We start from the raw sequence: 11,080 nt of genomic DNA on the forward strand, positions 1-11,080 counted from the left end.
TCCAAAAATGTCCATTAAGACCACAAAGAGTGGTTAGGCAAACAAGGGTTCCTTTGTGCTGTGGCAAACATATTCCTTTCACTCAACGTTCTGGCATTCATTGTACCCGACGGAAAACGCAGCAGGCATTCATTTCCCCAATGTCATGTTCCATACTGGCACATGCACTGTATGGCTTACGGAATGGAATAAGAGTGTGTGTGCCCATGTGTTATTGCATTTGAGCGTACGTACCAGTGGCGGTCGGTGCCGTTTAAGATGAGGGAGGACGATTATTATTTTTTGGAGCATGGCCTTATTTCTTATTAAAGCATATTGGATGACTTTCATATTCCATTTACCAAAGTTCAATGTAACATAGATAGGTCAAAATTACCTATACCCATCAGGAGGTTGCTACAGTACAACCTAGCCTATTATTAACGAAAGTTTACAGCATAGGTGCACAGGTCGAGAGAAATTTGAGTAATCAAGGTGACAGGCATTGACACATGCAATGCCGCCTTGCACACTCTTACCTGCATCTAGATTATCTAATGTGTAATCATTAGTCAAACAGTTGCAAACGAGAGTTTCTATTGGACAAATTCAGATATGTTTATCCCAATTTCATTCCGTTTGATTCCAGTTATGAAAAATTTTTCAACAGAATCGATGGAATGATTACACCCCTGACACAGTTTCCTTCTTGCATCTACTCGCTCTCCTCTCACGTTTTCGGACTTTAGTGAATAACACATCAGCTGTCTGTGACCAGGTGAAAAAACCTTTCCAAGCCAAACCTTCATATCGTAACTGCTAACCTCTACAAACAGCCTACATCGTTGTCACCATATTAGCTAACGTCATAGTCAACATAGCTAGCTACTAGAACTAAGGCATTAGTAAACCAGCTACTATCATGCAGTACAGTGTACAGTCAGCAAGCAGTTTAGCAGTTACACCAACGGGCCCTGGTGGCAAAAAAATGAATACAACCAAAAGCTTACCATGACTTGGAAAAGTTCAAGAGTTGGATAACCATAGCCAGCTAGTTAACATGGCATCCCTGTTTGAGCCGGGTGTTTGAGTAGGCTAAACCAGCTAGCTGCATTTGCTAGCTACGTAAGGGGAAAAATACAGCAAAATATATGTAGCTCTCTCTCTCTCTTTCTCTCTCTTGCTTCTATTTTTGAAGAAATGTATTTGTTCAAAACTGTTCAACTATTGTCTCTCTCTCTGAGTCAACTACTCACCACATTTCATGCTCTGCAGTGCTAGCTAGCTGTAGCTTATTCTTTCAGTACTAGATTAATTTTCTGATCCTTTCATTGGGTGGACAACATGTCAGTTCATGCAGCAAGAGCTCTGATAGGTTGGAGGACATTCTTCGGAAGTTGTCATAATTACTCTAACTCCATGGAAAGTGTTGAGAACCACTAGCCTCCTAGGTTTTGTATTGAGGTCATTGTACCCAGAGGAGGATGGAAACTAGCTGTCCTCCGGCTATGGCATGGTGCTACCCTACAGAGTGCAGGTGAGGCTACTGTACACCTTCATTGCAAAACAGTGTGTTTTAAAAATTCTTTGGGATAGGTGTCCCTTCCATGGGATGGTTGAGCTAACGTAGGCTAATGGGATTAGCATGAGGTTGTAAATAACAAGACAATTTCCCAGGACATAGACATATCTGATATTGGCAGAAAGCTTAAATTCTTAAAGCTTAAAGTCCAATTTGCAGTAGCTATTACAGTGAAATATTACCATGCTTTTGTTTGAGGAGAGTGCACAATTTTGAACATGAAGTTATTAATGAACATATTAGGCACATTTGGGCAGTCTTGATACAACATTTGGAACAGAAATGCAATGGTTCATTGGATCAGTATGAACCATTGCACATACACTGCTGCCATCTAGTGGCCAAAATCTAAATTGCAACTGGGCTGGAATAATACATTATGGCATTTCTCTTGCATTTCAAAGATGATGATACAAAAAAATACAAAAGAACGGTTGGTTTTTCTTTATATTATCTTTTACCAGATCTACTGTGTTATATTATCCTACATTCCTTTCAAATTTCCACAAACTTCAAAGTGTTTCCTTTCAAGTGTCTCTGTACCTCTTTGCCCCCTTCTCCATGTCTTTTGTAACAAGCAGCCATATAGGTTGTCAGTCCGCTAGGGACCTGTTTTTAACGTATTAAGTGTGTATGTCTATCCTGTGTTACCATTTCGTTAGCTAGTAAACAAATAATGAAACCAATTTGTGTAGTACTGAATCAGGTTTTTGCAGATGCAAGGAGGTCACGACTGTTCAGAATGATGATATGATACAAGGTTATGATTAATACGTTGACTGTTTGTAGATGTGATAGGTAACAACCGTTGGAGTTTAATTTGGGAGATGGTAACTCTTTATAGAACCACTCTCTTGGTGCCCCAGATCCTAATGAGTTAATTGTTACATGATTAATTTAATTGGGTAACAATTAAACATATTTAGTTGATTAGATAAATAACAGTCTTCAGATTAACGTTGTAAGTCAAATCATGACATATGACACTGATTTGATTGAGACAAATTAAAAGGCCTTCTATTCAATAAGTATCATTACATTGCACAAAACGAGACAGTTCGATGGCTTGAATGCAACCCCAGACTCAAAATGGTTAGCCAGCCCATGTTTGGCCTGAAAGAGAACGTGTTAATTGTAATAGGAACATGGGAAATTCATAATTAGAAAACACTACTTACCCAGCTAGCACATAATGTTCTGAGAACCATATGTTTCTTAGAGCTTGGTGAGAGTGTGGTTGTCCTACGGATATTTTGCATACAACCTTCCTGCACCTTTCTGGGAATGGTGCAGGATAGTTACTTGGCTTTGGTATATTCTCAGTACATATAAGAAACTTGACAAAAAAAATGTATTTCATTACTTTAACAGAAAGTTTCCTAAAATACTTTATATCAAATCAAATCAAATCAAATGTATTTATTTATATAGCCCTTCGTACATCAGCTGATATCTCAAAGTGCTGTACAGAAACCTAGCCTAAAAACCCCAAACAGCAAGCAATGCAGGTGTAGAAGCACGGTGGCCAGGAAAAACTCCCTAGAAAGGCCAAAACCTAGGAATAAACCTAGAGAGGAACCAGGCTATGTGGGGTGGCCAGTCCTCTTCTGGCTGTGCCGGGTGGAGATTATAACAGAACATGGCCAAGATGTTCAAATGTTCATAAATGACCAGCATGGTCGAATAATAATAAGGCAGAACAGTTGAAACTGGAGCAGCAGCACAGTCAGGTGGACTGGGGACAGCAAGGAGTCATCATGTCAGGTATTCCTGGGGCATGGTCCTAGGGCTCAGGTCAGTTGAAACTGGAGCAGCAGCACGGCCAGGTGGACTGGGGACAGCAAGGAGTCATCATGTCAGGTAGTCCTGGGGCATGGTCCTAGGGCTCAGGTCCTCCGAGAGAGAGAAAGAAAGAGAGAAGGAGAGAATTAGAGAACGCACACTTAGATTCACACAGGACACCGATTAGGACAGGAGAAGTACTCCAGATATAACAAACTGACCCTAGCCCCCCGACACATAAACTACTGCAACATAAATACTGGAGGCTGAGACAGGATGGGTCAGGAGACACTGTGGCCCCATCCGAGGACACCCCCGGACAGGGCCAAACAGGAAGGATATAAGAATGGCGCCGGGGGAGAAGGCTGCCTTTTAGCTGGCTCCTAACCAATTGTGCTATTTTGTGTGTTTTGTTGTGTTGTTTGTAACATTTTTTGTACATAATGTTTCTGCCACCATATCTTATGACCGAAAAGAGCTTCTGGATATCAGTGATTATTCACCTCGAACTGGACAAAGGTTTTTCTTTAACGAGTCATCATTCGCATGAAGAGAAGATGCCAATACAGGGGACTTAGGTTGGGGCGCCTTATGAGAATTAGTCGGTGAGTGAGTAACCCGCCTCTACCATCTGTCCTATTGGCCAACGTGCAATCATTGGAGAATAAACTGGGTGAGTTCTGTTCAAGATTATCCTACCAAAGGGACATTAAAAACTGTAATATCTTATGGTTCACCTAGTTGTGGCTGAAAGACAACATGGAAAATATACTGTTGGCTGCTTTTTCCATGCATCGGCAAGACAGAACAGCTGCCTCTGGTAAGACAAGGGGTCTGTGTCTATTTGTCAAAAACGTAATCAAATATTAAGGAAGTGTCAAGGTTTTGCACATCTGAGGTAGAGTATCTCATGATAAGCTGTTTAGCGCTATTTACCAAGAGTTTTCATCTATATTTTTGTAGCTGTCTATTTACCACCACAAACCAATGCTGGCACTAAAATCGCACCCAACGAGCTGTAACAAGCCATAAGAGAATACTCATCCAGAGCCTGCGCTCCTAGCGGCCAGGGACTTTAATGCAGGGAAACTTAAATCCATTTTACCTCATTTCTATGTGCAACAAAGGGAAAAAAATCTGAACATAATTCTATCCTCCTAATTCCTGCTTACAAGTAAAAACTAAAGCAGGGAGTACCAGTGTCTCGCTCAATAAGGAAGTGGTCAGATGACGCAGATGCTAAGTTACAGGACAGTATTGCTAGCACAGACTGGAATATGTTCCTGGACTCATCCAATGGCATTGGGGAGTATACCACATCAATCACCGACTTCATCAAGGTGGTACGGGTAAGTAACATCAGATCTGCCACGCTGATCCTCAACATGGGGGCCCCTCAGGGGTGCGTGCTTAGTTCACTCCTATACTCCCTGTTCATCCATGACTGTGTGGCCAAGCACGACTCCAATGGTGGTAGGCCTGATCACCAACAACGATGAGACAGCCTATAGGGAGGAGGTCAGAGACCTGGAAGTGTGTTGCAGGGACAACAACCTCTCCTTCAACGTGATCAAGATGAAGGGGATGATTGTGGACTACAGGAAAAGGAAGGCAGAGCATGCCCCCATTCTCATCAATGGGGCTGTAGTGGAGCAGGTTGAGAGCTTCAAGTCCCTTGGTGTCCACATCACCAACAAACTATCTTGGTCCACACACCAAGACAGTCATGAAGAGGGAACGACAACGCCTACTCCCCCTCACGAGACTAAAAATACTTGACATGGGTCCTCAGATCTTCACAAAGCTGTACAGCTGCACCATCGAGAGCATCCTGACTGGTTGCATCACCGCCTGGTATGGCAACTGCTTGGCCTCCGACCGCAAGGCGCTACAGAGGGTATAGTGCGTATGGCCCAGTACATCACTGGGGCCAAGCTTCCTGCCATCCAGGACCTCTATACCAGGCTGTGACTCCAGCCATCCTAGTCATAGACTGTTCTCTCAAGCGGTACTGGAGCTACAAGTCTAGGTCCAAAAGGCTTCTTAACAGCTTCTATCCCCAAGCCATAAGACTGCTGAACAGCTAATCAAATGGCTACACGGACTATTTTCATTGAACAGCGTAAAAAAAGGGGGGCCCTTTTTTTACGCTGCTGCTACTCGTTGTTTATTATCTATTGTCTACACATAATCACTTTACCCCTACCTACATGTACATATGACCTTAAATACCTCAACTAACCTTTACCCCCGCACATTGACTCTGTACCAGTACCCCCTGTATATAGCCTCGTTATTGTTATTTTATTGTTGCTCTTTTCTTTTTAACTTCAGTTTATTTATTTATTTATTTTTCTTCACTATTATTTTTCTTAAAACTGCATTGTTGGATAAGGGCTTGTAAAGTAAGCATTCAATGGTAAAGCTTTGACAGAGCCTGGACTCGAACTCAGGAACTCAGAAAATATATGACTCTGTTCCCACAATTATTGTGAAACCAAAAAACATACATTCCCACAACTTCCAAGGAACCAAATGTGCTAGCTGGGTAATGATTACAAGACTAGGAGAAAGGAGACTAGAAAATGAAAAGTGATCAAGAAAGAAAAGGAGAGGGGATGAGTTGGCATCAGTTCTCTTGGATCAGTCTGTCTGGGCTATAACCCCATGGTCACTTTCAGTCAATAATCCTACCCCTCTCACAAGCCAAATGCCAGCTGCTGATCTTTGGCCCAGCAAGAGGTGATTTTTGAGAAGAATTAAATCCAAATGAATAATTTTTACATTGTACCCTTTTCTATTTTTTCATCAATATATTTTTCTTAGAATTTCCAGATGTTTCTCAGGAAATAAGCACATTTCTTGGCAGGACATAGCTCTCCACTGCAGGCACATAACACCCCGAGAACCATATGTGTCTTAGAGCTTGGTGAGAGGGTGTTTGTCCTATGGTTATTTTGCATACAACTTTACCACAACTTTCTGGGAATGGTGCAAGAAAGTTGGTTGGCTATGAAACATTCTCAGCACATTTAAGGAACAAAAAAAAAAGTAATATTCTTGGTATTTCATTACTTTAACAGAATGTTATTTTTTTTGTATTTTATTATTTTACCCCATTTTTTTCTCCCAATTTCAATTACGATCTTACCTCATCACTGCAACTCCCCAACGGCCTCGAGAGAGGCGAAGGTTGAGTCATGCGTCCTCCGAAACATGACCCGCCAAACCACACTCCCTAACATCCGCCCGCTTAACCCGGAAGCCAGCTGCACCAATGTGTCGGAGGAAACACCGTTCAACTGACAACTAGAGTTAGCCTGCAGGCGCCCGGCCTGCCACAAGGAGCCGCTAGAGTGCAATGAGACAAGTAAAGCCCCCCAGGCCAAACCCTCCCCTAACCCAGACAACACTGGGCCAATTGTGTGAGGCCCTATGGAACAGAACGTATTCTAAAGGTTCTAACATAGTTACGTTTCAAATCAAATTTGGTAATGTTCTAAGAACGTTCCCCAACTGGTTTAACATTGGGGATATTTTCAAATATACTGAACAAAAATATAAATGGTACATGCAACAATTTTTTATATTTTACTGTGAGAAAATCAGTCAATTTAAATTAATTCATTAAGCCCTAATCTATGGATTTCACATGACTGGGAATTGGGCCTCACAATGGGCCTAAGGAGCTCATCACAGTATGTCTGTGCATTCAAATTGCCATCGATAAAATGCAATTGCGTTTGTTGTCCATAGTTTATGCCTACCCATACCATAACACCACAGCCACCATGAGGCACTTTGTTGACAGCGTCGACATCAGTAAACTGCTTTACTACATGACGCCATTCGTCTGCAGTAGTGAGGCCGGTTGGACATACTGCCAAATTCCCTAAAATGACTTAGGAGGAGGCTTATGGTAGAGATATGAACATTCAATTCTCTGGCAACAGCTTTGGTGGCCATTCTGGCAGTCAGCAAAACTTGAGGCATCTGTGCGCAATGTAGAGTGGCCTTGTATTGTCCCTAACACAAGGTGCACCTGTATACTAATCATACTGTTTAATCAACTTCTTGATATGCCACACCTGTCAGGTGGATGGATTATTTTAGCAAAAGAGAAATTCTTACTAACAGGCATGTAAACAAATTTGTGCAAAATATTTGACAGAATATACACTTTGCATGTTGCGTTTATATATTTGTTCAGTATAGTTGGACAAAATTAGATCACCAAATTCTAACACTGCACCTCTGCAAGTCTTTCCCTCTCTCCATCTTTTTTCTTCTCTCTCTTTCCCTCTCTCTCTCTTATGACAGGATTTTTCAAAGGTTTATCAATGAACTTCCAGTGAATCTATACAGAAATGTTTTTGTGAAATAGAACAACTATGAGGAAACTGTTCAGACAAGGAGCTGGCGTTGCATGGCTAGGCTGCGCAACCAAACATGACCCCATGTATCCTATTCATGTGAAAATACTATGACAGGAAACTCTACTCTTTACACCCGCAAAGTTCATTCGATCCCACAAGAATGCATGCAGGAGAGAGAGAGAGAGCGAGAGAGAGAGAGAGAATAAATATCTCTCTGGGCGCTTGGGGGTTTAAACTTTGTGACACACAGATTTCAGTCTCCTTCTCCCCAGATCAACTCTGCTTCCACCTTTCCTTCCCCTACTAATAAGCACCCAGCAAATGAGAGAGGCAAAATTATAGGCTAGTCAGCGGAGTGACTGCCCACTGCCTGCAGGAAAGTGAAAAGTTGATCCTAAACTTTATGTCATAAAACATAGGCAGGCCTGCATTGTAAATGGATAACATCATCAAGAGATGGCTTACGACCACCAGCCAGGCTACTGTAGCTGTGAAAGCACCTAAAGGGCGTGTTCATGTATTGTCCACACACATACTGTAGGCCTATCTGTCTACAAATGGATGCAAGGGGAGGCAGATATAATTCATCTAAATAATGAGTCTATTATTCTATACTGCTTCTCTGTAACCTTGTAGGCCTTATCCCCAATAACCTTTTTTAATAGACTGTTGTTGACCATGTAAAGGTCTTAAAGCCAGCTGGCAGTTGACCATGGTCATGATGTTGATGCAGGGGAGTTGACCAGCGTTTGGGGCTTTTTGTTGGGACCAGCACAGCACTGAATAAGCCATGGAGCTCCACTGGGCTGCAGACAGCCCTGGTTCAAGGAGTACCTCAGCGCTCAGTTCAGCCTCAGCTAGCTGCGTGGAGGGGAGCAGAGCGGCGGTGACGACATATTTATTCCAGATGGAGAAGAGGACCGATCGACCAACAGACCCAGCTGCTGCTGACCTACGTTTCACATCTTTCCCTTTTCGCCCCCTGCTTTTCAAAATGAATCCCCCCTTCTTCTTTTTTTACCATGAAATACAGATGGTTAAAAAATTGCCGTTCTTTCACTAATTTAATGAAAACAAAGCAAAAACAAAAACAAATAGAACAAACACCATGGATTTGAAGTGTTTTTTTAATTTTTTTTATTTAATGTGGATATCCACATTTGTAATTTTGTTTAGGCTAGCCTACCTGACAGCGTGGGGTTTGTTGTCAGTGGTCCAGGGACTCTTGACTCCTGACTCTTCACCGATGCTGTCTGTGTTTTGACTGCGTTTCCTTTCATCCGGTTCTCATGAAGTGCACATACTCATTTCAATGGAAATCATGCAAACAGTCTTGGCTGTGAAAAAGGGCTCCCATGATCGAGAATTACTGAGGAGGGACTGGAACTGATGACACACAACACGGTTGAGCTCTGCGGTGCAGGGTGTTAGAGTTACGGGCCCCTCATGTCTTCCTCTAGAGCTGAAATTGAACATGACAAAAACCTAATATAACAAAGCCTAAAGAACTTGTTCACCTCTATACTGGCACAGACTTTAATATCTCAGTAGCCCGGAACTCTCTCAGTTCAGTCCAGGCTACTACCCGCCTCCAGGCCTGCTGGCTACAACATCAAAATATTATCAAAGTCATTGATGACAAAGGTTTGATACTGGTTTCAGCAGGGTGCACATATTAGATAGAGCTAGAGCAGTAGAGAAACCCAGTCATACACTGCTGCAATACCTATCTCACCAGTCTGCCTGCCTGATGGAGGAGCCACAGACACACACACACACCGAGGTGTCCTGCTGTGGTCTGTGGTCTGGGCAGAGGGCCCTGATGTCTTACACAGAGACAGAGACAAATATTTTAGCAATCTTTATTACAGACACTTCACCCGCTGGCCAGGCATACCTTTATGAGGGATATGGTTTGAGGCAGGAATTGATCTTGTTCTGTCTTTGGTAGAACATGACTGCCCTCTTCTGGTCTCTTCTGGTCATTGGCCAGCAGCAAACCACCCTGCATACCACTGCTGGCTTGCTTCTGAAGCTAAGCAGGGTTGGTACTGGTCAGTTCCTGGATGGGAGACCAGATGCTGCTGGAAGTGGTGTTGGAGGGCCAGTAGGAGGCACTCTTTCCTCTGGTCTAAAAAATATCCCAATTCCCCTGACTCTCTGTCATTAAAGATCCCATGGCATTTATTGTAAGAGTAGGGGTGTTAACCTCGGTGTCCTGGCTAAATTCCCAATCTGGCCATCAAACCATCACGGTCACCTAATAATCCCCAGTTTACAATTGCCTTATTCATCCCCTGTAACTATTCCCCAGGTCGCTGCAAATGAGAATGTGTTCTCAGTCAACTTACCTGGTAGATAAATAAATTGAAAAAACCTACACAAAGATTTCAGTATGTAATTAAGAAGCATTCTCATCTGCAGTACAGTGTTACGTGCTGTTATCTGTTTTGGGGCATGAGTAGCAACTTCATTTTGTGAATATTAATGCAAATTGATAATTCTTCAAACCAAAAGCAGCCAATGAAATAACAGTCCTAGTAAGCATAATGGTTCATAATTCTTATAATGTCTTTTTGTGTGTGAAGTACATATTTCTGTGAGAATGAAATCAATTTCAAGGAGATGTATCAATTAAAAACTTGGTTGAAGATGCCACGAAGTAAGTGGCAATGCCTTAACCATATGTGTGTTGAAGGCCACTAGGGCCTCTTCCATCCTTGTCAAGGGGAGTGCTAACCTTCTCTCCTTTCATACAACACAACAACCAGTGTGGAAATGATTGCTATATAAGCCACTGCTAGAATATCAACTTCTCGTTCACGGTTAGTAAAATTGAATCTGACATTTTGGGAAAATATACAATAACAGTAAAACGTATTATGTCCCCATACGTGTAATATTTTCTAACATCCAAATCAGTGGTTATATAAGTTTTATTCGTTGTATTAATATAGATGTCCCAGAATGCATTGTATTTTATTTACATATTTTTAGTGTGGGCCAATGACATTGAGTTATAGATACCACGTTTTTCAATCCAGGAAGTCAACAAAATATTTTCGAATTGGAGCCAGATCGTTTTAAAACAAAACGATACGCTATGAAACAACTAGGTGTCTGATTTTCGTTAGTTGTCTACCTACTTTCGCCCTTGTCTCGAAGACTAACAATGTTGTTTGGTAGTAGTTCGCTGTGGTTTTCTCCCCTCCAGCCTCTGTCAGCTGATAGCAATGATGTGTATAGTATGAAGCGTTACATATGAGACTCGATTGTAAAATGTAATATTCAACTAACTGGTATTTTTTTGTACATTTTGTATTTTATTAGGATCCCCATTAGCTGTAGCAAAAGCAGCAGC

General features: G+C 42.0%; 1 non-coding gene across 1 annotated transcript; it reads right to left on the bottom strand.

The window, feature by feature from the left end:
• Positions 1 to 10,353: 10,353 nt before the first annotated feature.
• Positions 10,354 to 10,481, bottom strand: LOC118945710. The gene has a single exon (XR_005040825.1). It is a non-coding gene; the product is annotated as a U6atac minor spliceosomal RNA (small nuclear RNA).
• Positions 10,482 to 11,080: the final 599 nt, after the last annotated feature.

Source organism: Oncorhynchus mykiss, chromosome Y (assembly GCF_013265735.2).
Source record: "Oncorhynchus mykiss isolate Arlee chromosome Y, USDA_OmykA_1.1, whole genome shotgun sequence".
Lineage (NCBI taxonomy): Eukaryota > Metazoa > Chordata > Actinopteri > Salmoniformes > Salmonidae > Oncorhynchus > Oncorhynchus mykiss.